Raw genomic sequence first — 15,570 nt, 5'->3', positions numbered from 1 at the left:
AGAGACTGCTCCACCTGGGAATCCTTCCCATATTCAATCATCAAATCCAGACACTATTGTGGATACCAAGAAGTGCTGGCTGACACAATAGCTGTCTCCTGAGAGGCTCTGACAGTACCCGACTAATACAGAAGTAGAGGCTCACAGCCATCCATTGGACTGAGTACAAGGTCCCCAATGAAGGAGCTAGAGAAAGGACCCAAGGAACTGAAGGACTAAAGGACCCAAGTCCCATTAGGACTAACAAGAATATGAATTAACTAGTACCCCCCCTCAGCTCCCAGGGACTAAACTACCAACCAAAGAGTACACATGGTGGTACTAATAGCTCCAGCAGCATATGTATAGCAGAGGATGGCCAAGTCGGTCATCAATGAGAGAGAGAGGCCCTTGGCCCTGTTAAGGTTCTATGCCCCAGTGTAAGGGAATGCCAGGTCCAGTAAGCAGGAGAGGGTGGGGTGGTGAGCAGTGGGGAGAGGGGGAGGGAACAGGGGTTTGTTTTTATTTTTGTTTTTGTTTATTTTTATTTTATTTTATTAGTAGTTTATATAATCAATTATAGTAAATGCTAAATATTTATGAATATTTTTGCATCCCAAAGTCTCAATTAAGTAGCTTCTTATATTTGTTTTCTGAGGCCCACATCGAGTGACTTAGTCATATTTTTTGATAGCACTTTGCTTTCAGAAAACAAATCAAAACAAAACAAAATTGTTAGTATCATTAGTGTTGCCTTTAGAGTAATGAGGGAGACAAAAATACAGAAGCTATGGAATCTTCTTTTGATCTTTAAGATAGCCACTCAGGCCAGTTGTGTGTCAGGGATGCCCCTGCATGGGGAATTTGAAAGGCCCTTGTACGAGACTATGAAACTAAAGCCTGAATTAGGTGGGAGACCCTAAGATTTCAGAGATTCCAGAGCCTTTGTATTCTTGCCAATCAGAGCTATACATTCAATTTGGAACCAGCCTGAAAAAGATTATATAATAATAATAATAATATTGGAATTGTATATATAATTATATGTAATATGATGATACTATTAATAATAACATTATTGTGTTTTATAAAAAAAGAAGGAGAAGGGATATGTTTGGTAGAGGTTCAACATGGTGTTATGTTGTAATGGGATCAGGGGTGGGGGAGTGGGAAAGAGTTTCCTCTAGATCATATAAACAGTAGAAAGAAATATTATATTTTGCTTACTGATTTCTTGAAATATAGTATTTCCTGTTGACTATATGAAAGTCCCAGCATACAATACAAAGGCACCAAGAGATTTTGCATTCTAAACTAGGTATGCTAAACAGCTGACTAGCTTCTCATTGGGGGATTTTTGCTGGATATTACATATGATGCCTTATAGAACTATAAATCCTTTTCATCTAGTTTCTTTATAAAATGAAAACAATGCTAAGATGAGTTTGAAACACTTAGAATTCAGGGATGATATCATCATATCTCTATGATATCATCTCTTACTTAGCTCTTACCACATGAGTATGGCATCTGGTCTCATCTATTGTGCTAATTTCAAATTCTTTGGTGGCAGGCTTTTCATTTCCAGAGGTTTTTTTGTGATGTGTGCTAGACAAGATCTTCGGTAGAAAGAATTTCTTTAGTCCAGGTGGAAATTCTAGAGGGACCACTTACAAAGTGTTCTTTAATCTTTTGGACACACAAACATATATTGAAATTCCACCTATAACAATATATGAAGCCAAGTTTATTTACTTATTAAGATGACGGTGCAGAGTTCTTTAAAGTGTTGTCTGTTTTGCAGTCTCCGTGTTATGGCTTGAACTTGAAATGTCCCCCTATAGGCTCATGTGTCTAAATCCTTGGTCTCTGGTTGGTAGTCTGGTATTGGAAAACTGCAGAATGCTCACAGATAGAACCTAGATGGAAGAATTTGGTAACTGGTAGAAGGGTAATGATAGTCATAATGGGGCCTCCAATTCTCTGCAGGCTCCATGTTTCCTGGTTAATACTATATAATGAGTAATTATGCCAAACTTTCACTGCCAAAGACCCAGTTAATCTAGACACCATGTGTTTCTCACTATGAAAGACTGGAAACTGGAAACCAGTAATCCAAATTAACCTTTTCTTGCTTAGATTGTTTTCTTAGCTATTCTGTTATAGTAATGAGTAAATCATAATAGCAGAAATATGTTAATGTAGCCATAATAATATTTAATTCCTTGTACATTATAGACATATGTCATAGTGTCACATTATATTCTATAAATATGAATAACTATGTTTTAAATATCAATTAAAAGTTGAAATAAAACTAATCAAATATAATTAATATCCATGTCTAAGAATTTATTATTGCTATAACCATTTAACTTACTAAGTATAGTGTTCAATTTACCTCAGAAAATGTTCCTCTTATTTGGAAGAAGAAAACTAAGAATATTTTAAAATTGTATATTAATACAATAACAATTAGTTTAAAAAAGAGGTCATGAGTTTTAAATAGAGCAGGGAGTGGTATATGGAGAGTTTAGGAGGAAACTATAATCTCAAAAAGAATAAAGAAAACTCTATAACATACAAACATAATTGGAGATGGATGTATTTATTCATGGATAATTTAGATTGAGACTTATTGTCCTTGGAATAAAAGATAGTTTTCATTATATTATTTATATTTATAGCCTATGTATTATAAACCAATTTGAATTTTGCTGTTATCAATGAGTGTGTTTTTTATTTGCTTTATAACTTACTGAGTCTCAGATAATGTTCTTTGTTTTTCATTCAAAATTATAAATGTTTTCTCTTTGAAATTCACCAGAGCTTTGTAAGTAAACAAAAATAATTCAATCAATATATGTCTTTGTTGTGTTAATCAATTAATTATGCATATTACTTCCTAAGTATAAATTTTCTTGGAAAAAGAATGTTAAATTAGGCCATACAACATTGCCATTGACTGGATTCACCAACAAAAGGTTTAGCCAGTAGATTTGATCTGTTTGCCATCTCACTTTCTAATAGGAAACATTTTAAGACCAGATGTCCTCTCAATTTTCTACTTAGTCTCACCTGAGTTTTGTCTTGCTTTATAATCAGGCAAGATGTTTCCTTTCATTACAGAATTGAGCAATCAGCACAGGGGGTTTCTGGGAAGCTATTCCTTGAGCCTGTCCATTGTATATGTCAGGAACTGCATGCAGGGAATTATTCAGCTAATTGAATAGCCTGAGGAAATATTGATCTTCATTCTTGAGATTTGCACAATTGGAAAACACCTCCTGATGGGAGGATTAGGATCAGAATTACTTACATTGCCCTGGTCACACTGTGCAAAGGCCCCTGTCAGTAGGAAATGCTCAACTGTGTAAAATAATCCTACATAACCAAAATTATTACCACCAAAATAGACTCTGTGACAAGCCATCCATTCCCCTTCCTTGTTTCTAAAACAAAAGTCGCTGGCCACATGACAAATATCTGCACTTGGGTAATAACACTTGCTTTACAAAACTCACAGGAGATAGAATGAAGGCAAATGTGGGAACTAGTTGATTATAAAGTCAACCTCTGGACCATGAATTGTTTAGACTTCAAGTGGGAATAGAATAGGTTCCTCTTGAATATGTTTATGTCTTACTATCTCAGATTCTCACTTACTTGAAGTATGAAATCAAAAGCACAATCTGAGGAGAAAAGTAGTTATCATGAAAAAAATAGTATTTTTTTGTAGTGTGTCACACAATGGACAGTAAATAGAGAGAGGACTGTTACGAAGCAGTGTGGTCAAAGTTTGTAGTATTTTCAAATAGAATCATGTACTAGGATGAAGCCCTGATTATGTAATAATAGCTTCTAATATTGCTGACAACATTAGTTAAAAGGATAAAGGAATATACAACAGACCAACAAGTATGCCAAACAAAGCAAGGGAGGCGGACTTGCCCTGTCATACTCCATTAATTGTAGTGAGTCAAAATGAACAACACTAGTTCCAGGAATCAGCTACACTGAATGAGTTCACTTACCTTTGTCTTGGCATTGGTTGCCCCTTGGTACCTCAGGCCACTCACCCTGTTCAAACTTGACATAACTATGGGAATTTCCATTATTGATAATCTGCATGTTACTTATACCTAAATGCTCTAGCTTCTACATGAAGATTTTTTTTTTAATGAGGTCTAAAGTTTACTCCTCTTCTGCTGTAAGTATTATACATTATTCAAAAGAGGAGGCAAGTTTTGGATTAAGGGCTGTATGGGTTATCTTTTTCAGTGCCAGGAGTGGTTATCTGATACAAAGCAATTAAATAAAGGAAGGTCTTATTCTGTTTAAGGTTTACAAAGGCACATAGTTCACCACAGTGAGGAAGGCATGGGTGTGTGAGTGCGAGGCGGTTGGTCAAAATGCTTTCTAGCAGGGAGCAGAGAAAAGGTAAGGCTAGACTATAAATGCTCAGGGTTACCCACAAGTAACCTACTTCTTGCAACAAGGCTCCATTTTCTAAAGGTTTCCCAACCTTCCAAGCCACCCAGTATAACCATCAGGAACCAAGTCTTCAAGCACAAAAGCCTTTGGGGGACATTTTATATTCAAACCACAGCAACGGATAGAAGTGAATTTACTATTAAAGCTTATGAGTTTTCTCTTCCCTGTTGCCCTATTAACTCCATGAAAGACGCTGACTATCTTTCATCTTACTAAGGTCTAGCACACTGCCTGGAACACAGCGGGGGATCATTAATGGAATAACAAATGCAAAAGGTCACTTTGTAACGGATTCTCTCCTCATCAAAACCACTTAAGAAAAGTGTAAAACGTGAATCTCAGATTTTTAAATATCACCAGGGAAACCATGTCTATGCTCTTACTTCCCTTAATGTAGACAAAATTCTGTAGATGTGTACTTTAAAACTTTCAAGAGTGTAGTATAAATATTCGCTTAGAGCAGAAGCCTACCTGTAATATCCAGCTGACTTTCATGGTAATGGTGTCAGTTCAATTCCTTGACAACCACATTCCTTTAAAAGTGTGCTGTACAGAAAAATAACCAGACCTTTGCCATATTAAGAAGTAGAGCAGATGTAATTGGCATTATTTGCTATTATAAAAACAGAAAGAAATTAAATAAGGAAAGGGTGAACTGCAAAGGTTTTTCTTAAAGCATTTTGTTTATTCAAAAAGACTTCCAAACCAATACATTTCTTAGTGCAGCTCTTCAGGTGGTGCCATTGTTAAAACTCCTGCACACCATTATACTGCAAATTGTTTTTCCAAGTTCAGGCACCTTTGTTCTAACTAGATCATGCGCTGTCTGAAAAGGCAATTCTCTCTTGTATTTTATTTTAATCACAACCTTTTTCTTAAAGGTAATAAGGAGAACTCTTCTTCTGTGTTTTCAAGTTCCGTCTTCACCATTGGACCGGAGGTAAAATGAGTCTTTCCAGGACATTCTACATCTTCAGACTCGGAAACAGGCCATTTATGATTGATGCTCACAGTTCTGGCACCAGTTCCACTTCAGGGCTTCCTTTCCCTTGGAATTCCAATGAATGACAGCCATTCTCTTTCAGAGGCAAACCATTGGCTTACCTTACCAAGCTTATATCCTAATTGAATAATGCTTAGGGAGTAAATATTAACCTGTTGGAAGGATCTGTACACCTTCCAGTTTAGAGACAAGAGGCCATCCAAGTGGATGTGTTCCCAGCTTTCTGTTTATCTCTGAGGCAGCCAATAGAGGACCTGACAAGCAACATCTCATTCAGAGACCTTTCTTACTGCCTATTAACTTCCTCCTACTTTCAGAGAAGGCCCTGTTACTCAGAATTGATTGCTTGATTTTTATACATCAGAAAATATAATGTTCAACAGTGAATCTTCTCTCTCTCTCTTTCTCTCTCTCTCTTTCTCCCTCTCTCTCTTTCTTTCTCTGCCCTCTCTAATTTCTTCTGTTTTCATTTCCTCCTGTTTATACATATTACAATCATTAAATCAAAACAAAGTGGCAATCTTCAAAATATTGTCATATTTTTATGACTAATAATAGTGGTTCAAGAAAACATCTACCATTATTTTAACACTGCTCTATCTTACCTTGGTTATTAACTTCCCTTCTATTTAATATGTAACTCAGGAGTATAAGATCCATTTACTATGCACAACATCGGATTAGTCACCAACACAGCAAAAAGAATCAAAGAAAATAACAATGTTTCATCTTAATCAGATGAAACTTGGGAGATATTTTACACAGAGAATCCAGCCAAAATGATGCTTTTGAAATGCAGCCTAAATATGTTTCATAGACATTCATATTTATAGAACTTTATGTGTTTGTTTCTGTCTCTTATGTCTTTGTTTCTTTTTGACTCTGTTTCTGTCTCTGTCTGTCTCTGTCACACACACACACACACACACACACACACACTCACACACACACACACACACTACTCCATCACTTTAAAGTTCAATTAGTATTCTAATGATAAAACCTAGTATTGGTAGAAAGCATGGTACATAGAGTTTTGTTTTGCCCTTCTCATTTTCTTTCTTCCATTACCTTGGGCTGCTTGTTGAGTTTCAATGTTCACAGGTCTACTTCCAGTTCCTTTAGTGTGTCCTTGTATTTACTTGATCACACCAGAAATTACACATTCAACCCAATGCTTTGTTTCTCATACATCCTTAATCTGTCTCAGTCCTGCCAATTCCTTCCATGCCTGCTGTGAAAACTGACATTCATTACATAGACAGATGAGCTAATATTTACCTCATCTCTTGTCATAGGTCATTTATTTTCATTTAAATTCCTTTAAAACAGTCAAAATACAAAATAGCTTCTATTGAGAATAGTAGCATACAGCACCTGGAATCCAGGCACTGAAAAGATAGAGACAGGAGTATTGAAAGGTTCAGGCCAGCCTAGGCTACATAATAAGTTTTAGGGTGGTTTGAGCTACAGATACCCTGATCCCTAACCCACACACCCACCCCTCAAAAACATCAATCTGATCTTATTTCTCTGCCTGGCTGAAATCAGTCCCAAGGTTCCTTCCAAACATCAAAATGAATTGCAAATGACTTAATTTGTTTCATAAATTTTTTATGCAGCAAGCTTTTTGATGTTTATTCATTTACAACTTCGCCAAGGACTTCCTTGCTCCTTGCTTCAATCCACCTCTGCAGTTTCTCTGCTCCTTGTTGTGTTCCATTCCTTGATCGTACATGGTTGCTGTTCCCCACTTTCTACCTCACTTCTTTCTTTCTGCTCCTCCTCCTCTTGCTCTCCCTATTTCTACCTGCCCTGTCTCCTCTCACTCTGTGTTGTATAGGACTACTCTTAATGACAAACTGCTGGTCACTGCAGGAGTTCAGCTTGCTCTTCTTGTAATCACAGCTGTGCTGGTTGATTCTATAGAAAGAGTGGGGACTGGGGGTGGGTTGGGGAGGGGAGTCTCACAGGAACTTCACCTGAGTATCCACTTACCCCTGGTTGCCATATATATATATATATATATATATATATATATATATATATATATATATATATATGCTCTAATACCATTTGACCTGTGGGTGTAATGGGGGAAGCGCTATCATATACAGTCAGGGAAATACAATAGGTCTTGGTTTCATCTGGGTAGCCATATGGGAGAAATCACCCATGCTGGGTACAGGCTTTCCAGTGATCCTACTTTAAGGTGTCTCATACCTATGCCCATAACCTCTCACCTGGTGCTTTAAGAAAGCCTACTTAACTCATTGGTTGCCCATGGTGGAATGTGGGTGGTTAATACACACACACACACACACACACACACACACACACACACACATACATGTGCGCCCATGAGCAAGTGTACATGCATAGTTTTTTTCTTCCCCTCTTAGATACAGGATTAGTGCTTATCATGCTGAATAAATACACTATTCATAAGGCTTAGCACCATCTATTCTATGATATATTTCTTTGGTAAACGATTCATTTAATCCTTTATAAACAATATTAAACTGTAACAATGTCTATGCTTATTTAAACTTCCCTAATATGTTTTGGATGTCTTAGGTGTTAAGATATTACCTGAATATTTTTAAAAATTGACCAAGTGGAAATTTTTACTACTATTATCTCATATGGCTTTCAGAAAAATAGGTAAAGTTGATATTATTATAATCCTCTATTTTATTATTAAGAAGTAAGACTTTCTCAAGTCCACATTCTATTAAATGTTTGTTTTTGAGATTTACTTTTTATTTTATATGTAGGAGTATTAGAGTAAATGTATGTCTGTGTACCATATCTGTGTAATGTACAAGGAAGACAGAAGGAGCCAGTTTAAGCTAAAACTGTAGCTGCAGATGGTAATGATCCACCATGTAAGTGCTGTGAATCAAGCCCAGGTCCTCTGAAAGAGAAGTTGTTTCTCCTCACTGCTGATCCATCTATCCAACTTCCTATGAAATAAAACGAGGAATTATATGCATGATACACAGGATACCAACTGCTTGCTCTTTTATTTTTCTATTATGCATGTACTTAGTAAGTCCAGTAGCATACAATTATTGTTTTCTTTCAGTTATTTGAGTGAATGAATAGAATCTATTAGTCAAGATTTTGGAAGTACTATAGTTAGAATTTGGGGAAATAGTAATAATAATTCAATTGATTTATACATTACCAGGTACAGGCAGTGCACCTGAGGAGTTTTTCAATACTGCATATTTAATTTCAAGTAAAACACCATTAACTTATTATGTCTGTTTTTCTAAAGTGTTCAAGAACACAAATATCAAATGTAAAATGGTCCAACATTCAGAATTTTGTTAGTATGTAGGATTTGAAGATTTTTTTAAACATTAGCTTTAACTTTCTTTAATATACAGAGATATCTTAAAACAACTCACAAGCACTTGGAGAATCTTTTGAGTTTTCAAGTCACTTTACATTTAAAATTGTAATGAATTAAATTGAATTAAGGCTCTCAACTCCACAGATATGTGAAGCACTTGCTGTTACTCATGTGCATCTAAGTGTGATTGTAAATTAGGAGAATAAGAAAAATATATAGGTAATTTATATTTGTTCTCCCATTGTTTCCCCAATAGCAGTGGGGAACGATGATCATAATCTGTTTCTCTGGTAAGGAGAAATGAGGGCCTGCCCCACAAAGTGCATTTCTCAGGTCTGAGACAAAGACAGACAACACAGTCAGCTTTAAAACATCTTGATAACAAGGCAGGCCTACGTCATTGCAGAAAGGAAATCATTGTCATCAAGACTTGAAGTGCATGCTCAGTGCTCAGTGTTGCTGAGAATATTAAAAGGAAAACTGGAAAAAATCAATGCCTTTGTCATTAATAAATTATTTCCTTAGTAGATACAGGTTGTCATATGTAGATGCAGTAGTCTTTTTCTTTTCTATGTTATTTTATCAATTATTTTATTTAACTACATCCCAAAGTTGCTCTTCTCCTGGTTCCCCCTCACAAAGATTTTCCCCCATCTCTTCTCCTCCTCTTTGCCCCTGAGAAGATATTCCTAACCCCCCTCCACTCCTCTTATCCTCACCATGGGATCCTCCCTTCCTGGGGCATAAAGTCTCTACAGAATAAGGACTATCCTCTCCCACTGAGGCCAGACCAAACAGTAATTTTCTTGATTTAAAATGTACAAAATGAAATAGGGTTCAGAAAGAGAGAGGAGGAGGGAGTGAAGGATGAAAGAATGAAAACAGGGTACAGGGAGAAAGGAAAAAGGGGGACATAGTGCCATAGTGGTCGAGAGCTAGATTGTGAGTGAAATCAAAGGCCCTAAAAGAGATCCCAGAGGGCTCATCAACTACTGACCATATGAATACATGGATTTCATAGAAAGGAGGGAAGGAATGAGGGATGAAGGAATGATAAAGGGTACAAGGAGAAAGGAAAAGTGGAAGGTGCAGAAAAAAAGTTGAGAAACAAGGCAAAAGACCATTTGCCACATATTTCAAATTACCGACTAAAATTATTTGACTTAAAGGAACAAGAGTATTAATTTATTATTTCTCCAACATTATATATTCTTAAAAGAATTTGTGAATCTTGGGCATTTCATTGTCCAAGTTATATTCTCTGTTCCATTAAACAAATGTATTTATAATGACTTTCATATATTTTAAATCTACTTTCCAAAGTAAGTAGCCATTTTATATGAAATTGTTAAAATGTGTACAGATAAGAATTTTAAAGGAAAAAGTATTTTAAGTATATACAGGCAAATTTATACTTAATCTGTATTTATTATTTATATATTATTATTATATATTTTATATATTATATGTAATATAATATAATTATATATTTTTTCAAGAAATGTAATTTAATAATGAAAAATATTAGAAATCAAACCTAAGCTACTTAACATAAACATGAGTAGAATCATTGCCGTATGGAAAAAATAAACTGTAAATTTTATTTATATCTATGACTTTTAACTTGCATCAAATCCTAAACAACCTTATGCCTTAAATATGCAGAAATTATTCAGTTTTTGAAAGCATGCCTTCAAGTCTTTCCCTTGAATTCCCTTTGCCTGTCACACCCAGCCTTTATTCTCTCTTCTCATCTCTGTAACATTTGCGTTCTAAACCACTGTTGGATGAAATCATGAGGTCATAAAAATAAGATACTGCAATATTTACTGATAAGACTTTTATCCTTCATTATTTATTTTCTTCATTTTGTGGCACATTTGGGCTTTCTTTGATAAGATCTTCCCAGGCCTCTAGAAAACTTGTTCTAAATATCTAGTGTTTCCATCCCACTCAGGAAATGGCAGCATGTTTAATTTTCCTGTGAATAAACTCATTAAACATACATTTTCACCATGCTATTTCTGCAGATGAACACAATGTCTGCAGATGCTCCTCTTTGTTCTATGGTTTATCTCCCTCTGCATCACGACCACTAGACCAAAGGAAATTCCTACCCCCAGACTTGCATTCAGCACTAGCAGGTTTCTTTTTCAACATTCCATATTTCATAATGAAAATACTCTCTAATATAACATGAAACATTTAATGGACTAACAATGAACAAGATTACTCAACTACTCTTCCAAGAATTCAAGTCATTGAATATTGAAAAAAATTCTTTCTGGTATTTTAAGAGAAGTGCTTAACAAGACTACCTAGAAAAGTCAGGAACCAAGAATGTAAGAAATTGAATAAGAGAGAAAATAATTCTTAAATGTCAAGTTTTATGCAAAGTATTATTTAAATTTTATTTTGCCTTAATATAAGTAATAAATATGTATGCTTTAATATATTATCTTTTAAAAACATTCATTTTGTACTTTTCAATTGTGTAATAATGTATAATTTTTATTAAGTGTCACATGTAAGCTATTAATACTTAAAAGAAAATGAAAATAATGCCTTCTAATTGACTGAAAAATTTACATATTTTACACAATGTAAATGCCCTTTTAAACACCCCAGTTTCCTCTTTTTTCTTCCATTTAGACAGTGTTCTCTGGACTCTAGTCATTAACATAACCACTCAACATCATTCTAAAGTAATTAGCCATTAATATAGCCCAAGTCATTAATATGACGTGTTCACAATAACAGATAATTTCTCAGAGGTCAGTTCTTGTGTGAATTTTGTAACACAAAACTTTGTAACTCCATGATCTTTCATTTAATCTTGGCTTTGGATTTGAAGCTTGTTGGTGAAAACAGGATGATTTTATTAATTGGTGTCTGAACATTTTCAGTTTTCCTTAATTCAATACGTATTCATTGCCCATTTTACTACATGTTGTTCACACTACCACGTATGTAGGGAAATAGGAGAAGTAAAATGTGTCTTCCCTATGAGAAAAAATTCTCACAGCTTTTTATGAATGTGAACTGAAGTGAAAGTCATTAACATTTGTCAAATAGGGGAAAGATCAAAATAATACACATGGTTTTACAGAGGAACAGGTGAATGTCATACAGCCCACACAATGTGGATGTGCACAGTGTTCTGAGAATAAAGGTTTAAGCAATACTTCTGAATAACCTAGCAATTTCTTCCACAGCTTCCATTAACTGGCCTGTGGCTTTGAGGTAATGATAAAGCAATAAATCTATAATATTTCTTACATGGAATTGGAGGTATCTTCCTTTGCTTTTTATTTCTGAAAGTATTAAAAGAAAAATGTTCTTTCACTTCAGCATAGACAGTTTCACTTCAGCATAGAGAGGGAAACATTTTCTCCAGAGTCAGTCAGTGTGTGTTTCTGTGAGAGAAGAGTGTGTGTGCTAGGCAGGTGAACATTTGTGTGGACTTATGCTGCCAATGAACCAATACTACCTACAATACGTTCTCGGGTTATTGGCTATGAATCTTTAAGATAAATATTAAAATATTTATAATTCTCTGTGCCATTGTGATAAAAAGATTAATCAATCTCTTCCAATGAAATCTCATTTCATTCTAAAAGCTTTATTAAAATTTTGAATATTACAATTAAATTATTAATTGTAAAATCGACAAAAGAGTTCACCAGTGCATACACTTATTTGTTTTTGTGCTGAGTTTTTTTTTTTTTGTTGTTGTTGTTGTTACTCTATTAAAAAGAAGAGCAAATTAAATGAAATTTTTCTGAAGCATGAAGATTGGTGTGATTTTAGGAGCCATATGTCTTGAACTTGCAACAGTGTATGTTGATACTAATTACTTTTATCATAGCAATAGATAGACAAAATCATTGATTTATTTTAATTATTTTTAGTGGATATTTTCTTTATTTACATTTCAAATGTTATGCCCTTTTCTGGTTAACCCCCTTCCATAAACCCCTGTCCCCTCCCCCTCCCCAGTGCTTCTATGAGGATGTTAGCTACAAGCTTATATGCCTTTCATAGTTTTGACCATTTCTTCATTTATGGTAATTAAATGCATAACTTTAATAATTGGCAATGCTAACTTAAATCATCTCTATTCAGATTTTCCTTTTAAGAAAAGCACAGATTAGCATTATTTACCCGAACAAGTATTACACATAGTTAAGACTGTGAAGACCAAATGTTTGATAGTGAGGTTGTTGGCTTACTTGTAATCCAGCATCCCTTTCTGGAACCCTCCAAGTCATCCTTCTGCAATTTAATAATTGATGCCATGCTGGACAGTGGTAAAGGGACAGCAACAATAGTTTGTTATTATCTTTTCATTTCCCATCTCCCAATGGATGGAACAAGGCTTTTCTATAAAATAACTTGACATATGCTCTCGTTTTGTGAAAAGAGGGTCAGATAAACATTGAATAATATCATCACTGAAGCTATAACACTGGTGCAATTTCATAATAGTTATCCAACTCTTCCAACAGAATTTGATTTCATTCATTTGGAAATTGTTCGTAACTAGGATTTTTAGAAGCAAATGAAAATAAGAGTGAAATACAAAAAGACAGTATAAAAGAAGTCCTCATAGTCTAGGCACAGAGATAAAATTATAAGTCAAATTAAATTTTGAACATATACCTGAATAGATGAATTTTTAACCTAACACTAAAGCGTCCTTTGACTCTCAATTTTCCGTTGATGTCTACACAGCAGAATTATTAACGAATCACACACTGATCTACTATGAGTTGCTAGGCATGCACTGAATGGGTATTCAATAAGTACTAATTATTGCTGCTGTTTCTGTACTCAGCAGCAGCCCTGGAACATTGTATAATCGATGAAAGACAAATATAAATTACATTAGTATACTTTTATTACCTCTGGATAAGAATAGCAAGGAGTACAGAGAGTGGACATCATGCAGACCAGTATTGTTAAAGTGAAATTTCCAAGACAGAATAAACAACACACTTATCACATTGCCCATGATCCACTAGTCTTCCAGGAACAGCTAAGCCTCAGCTTAGCATATCACTAGGACAAACAGCAGAATCTAAGTTCTCATTTTATCATTTTTACAATTTACAGAATACTCAATTTTATATTTAATATCAATGAATAAAACACAAAATAGAAGGAATTAAAGATAGAAGGATACAAGAAAACAAACAAGGAAGTAAGAAATGAAGGAAGGAAAAGATGGAAGGAAGAAATGAATGAAGGAAGGAAGGAAGATTTGGAAGTATCAGTGTCTTAAGTAAAGTCTCATTATTGGCTGATGGGGAAGAGCAATGATGCTCTTACTATAGAAATTGTTAGCATTTTCTCTACCTCAGTGGCAATTAGAACTGTTAGTGAATAGTTCTAAATATACACACTACAACTGTGTTTGTAGTGGAGTGCTTGTTAAAGTAACCAAGAATGTATGGCATGCAGCATCTGTGAGTTCCAACTTTGTCTGAACAGTGTGACCATCAGGACCTTCTGAAGTCCCCAGTGTTTGGGACAGGACCCAGTTCAGTCATGTCACAAGCACACAGATGCATACCACATGCTTATGATTTCGGAGTTCTTCTTCTGGTTGGTAATTTTAATGTTTCAAATGATTGCTTACCTCTGAAATCCATTAAATTAATAGCAATCAAACAACCAAAAATCTATATAGTATTTCCAACTGCTGGTGGTGATAGTAGAATTTTCCAGTAAAATTAGGAGATATCAAGCATTTAAAGATTGCCTTATTCATCAGAATTATGCTGTATTATATATATGATCTGAAACCTCAGTGCTGCTGTGAAATAAAAATTCTCATTCCTTATCTATTTAAAGTGAAACCTGAGGTTTTGACAGCTCAGTCAAAGATGACCATTAGATGTCAGAGGTGACCTGCCTCTTTTTCTCCCAGAACATTCTCTAAAGTATAAGAGTGTCACCAGAGGAAGTCAAAGGAGAGTGTCCCCAAAAGGGACCTAGAAGGAAAGGAGTAGGTAAGATGTGACTAGTGTTTCAGTCTTGGTCAAAACCTCTTACATTTAATGTGGTTTGTCAACAACAAAGCCCATGAGACAAAAATTTAAAATCATGAATCCTAAGCATAAATTGGAAGCCTGTAAGTGGCCATGGGGAAGGCTAAAAACATTAAATTAAAATTATTAAAGAACTTTCCATTTAGAGGCAGAGTTTATAATACATAAACCATGACTCATTAACACATAACAATTTAAATAATAATAATGATAAAGTTATTGATTGCTGTCATCTGAGGGAAAGATTTATAGATATCATGACTACAGTAAGCTAATCAGAAGATGAAATGTTAAGAAAAGTCGAGTCACGAACATAAGGTCCCTGAAGTGGGTAGTTAGAAATGTGGTTAATGCAGAGTTCCCTTTAATCAGTTTCTTGGGAAGATTGTGGAGAGGTGGAAATAACTCTAGAATTCTAAAAGAAAGTAGAAAACTTCCAAATCCTTCTAATGTATTTCATCTCACTATGAAACATGCTGTGTGCATCTTTGTTACAATAGAGAAATTAATGCCAAATTTTTGGTTTTGGATTATAAACGTTATAGATCTAAAGGCTATTCTAATGTTGGAATAAACATGCTCGCTTGTTTCAATACAAACTCCAAAGAAGTGGCACACATCCATGCTCATCCAATATAATTTACCCAGTGAACAAGAATGGATTATAAAATTACAGTTGA

The sequence above is a fragment of the Mastomys coucha genome, unplaced genomic scaffold (assembly GCF_008632895.1).
Source record: "Mastomys coucha isolate ucsf_1 unplaced genomic scaffold, UCSF_Mcou_1 pScaffold9, whole genome shotgun sequence".
Taxonomy (NCBI): domain Eukaryota; kingdom Metazoa; phylum Chordata; class Mammalia; order Rodentia; family Muridae; genus Mastomys; species Mastomys coucha.
Note: the sequence above shows the minus strand (reverse complement) of the source record.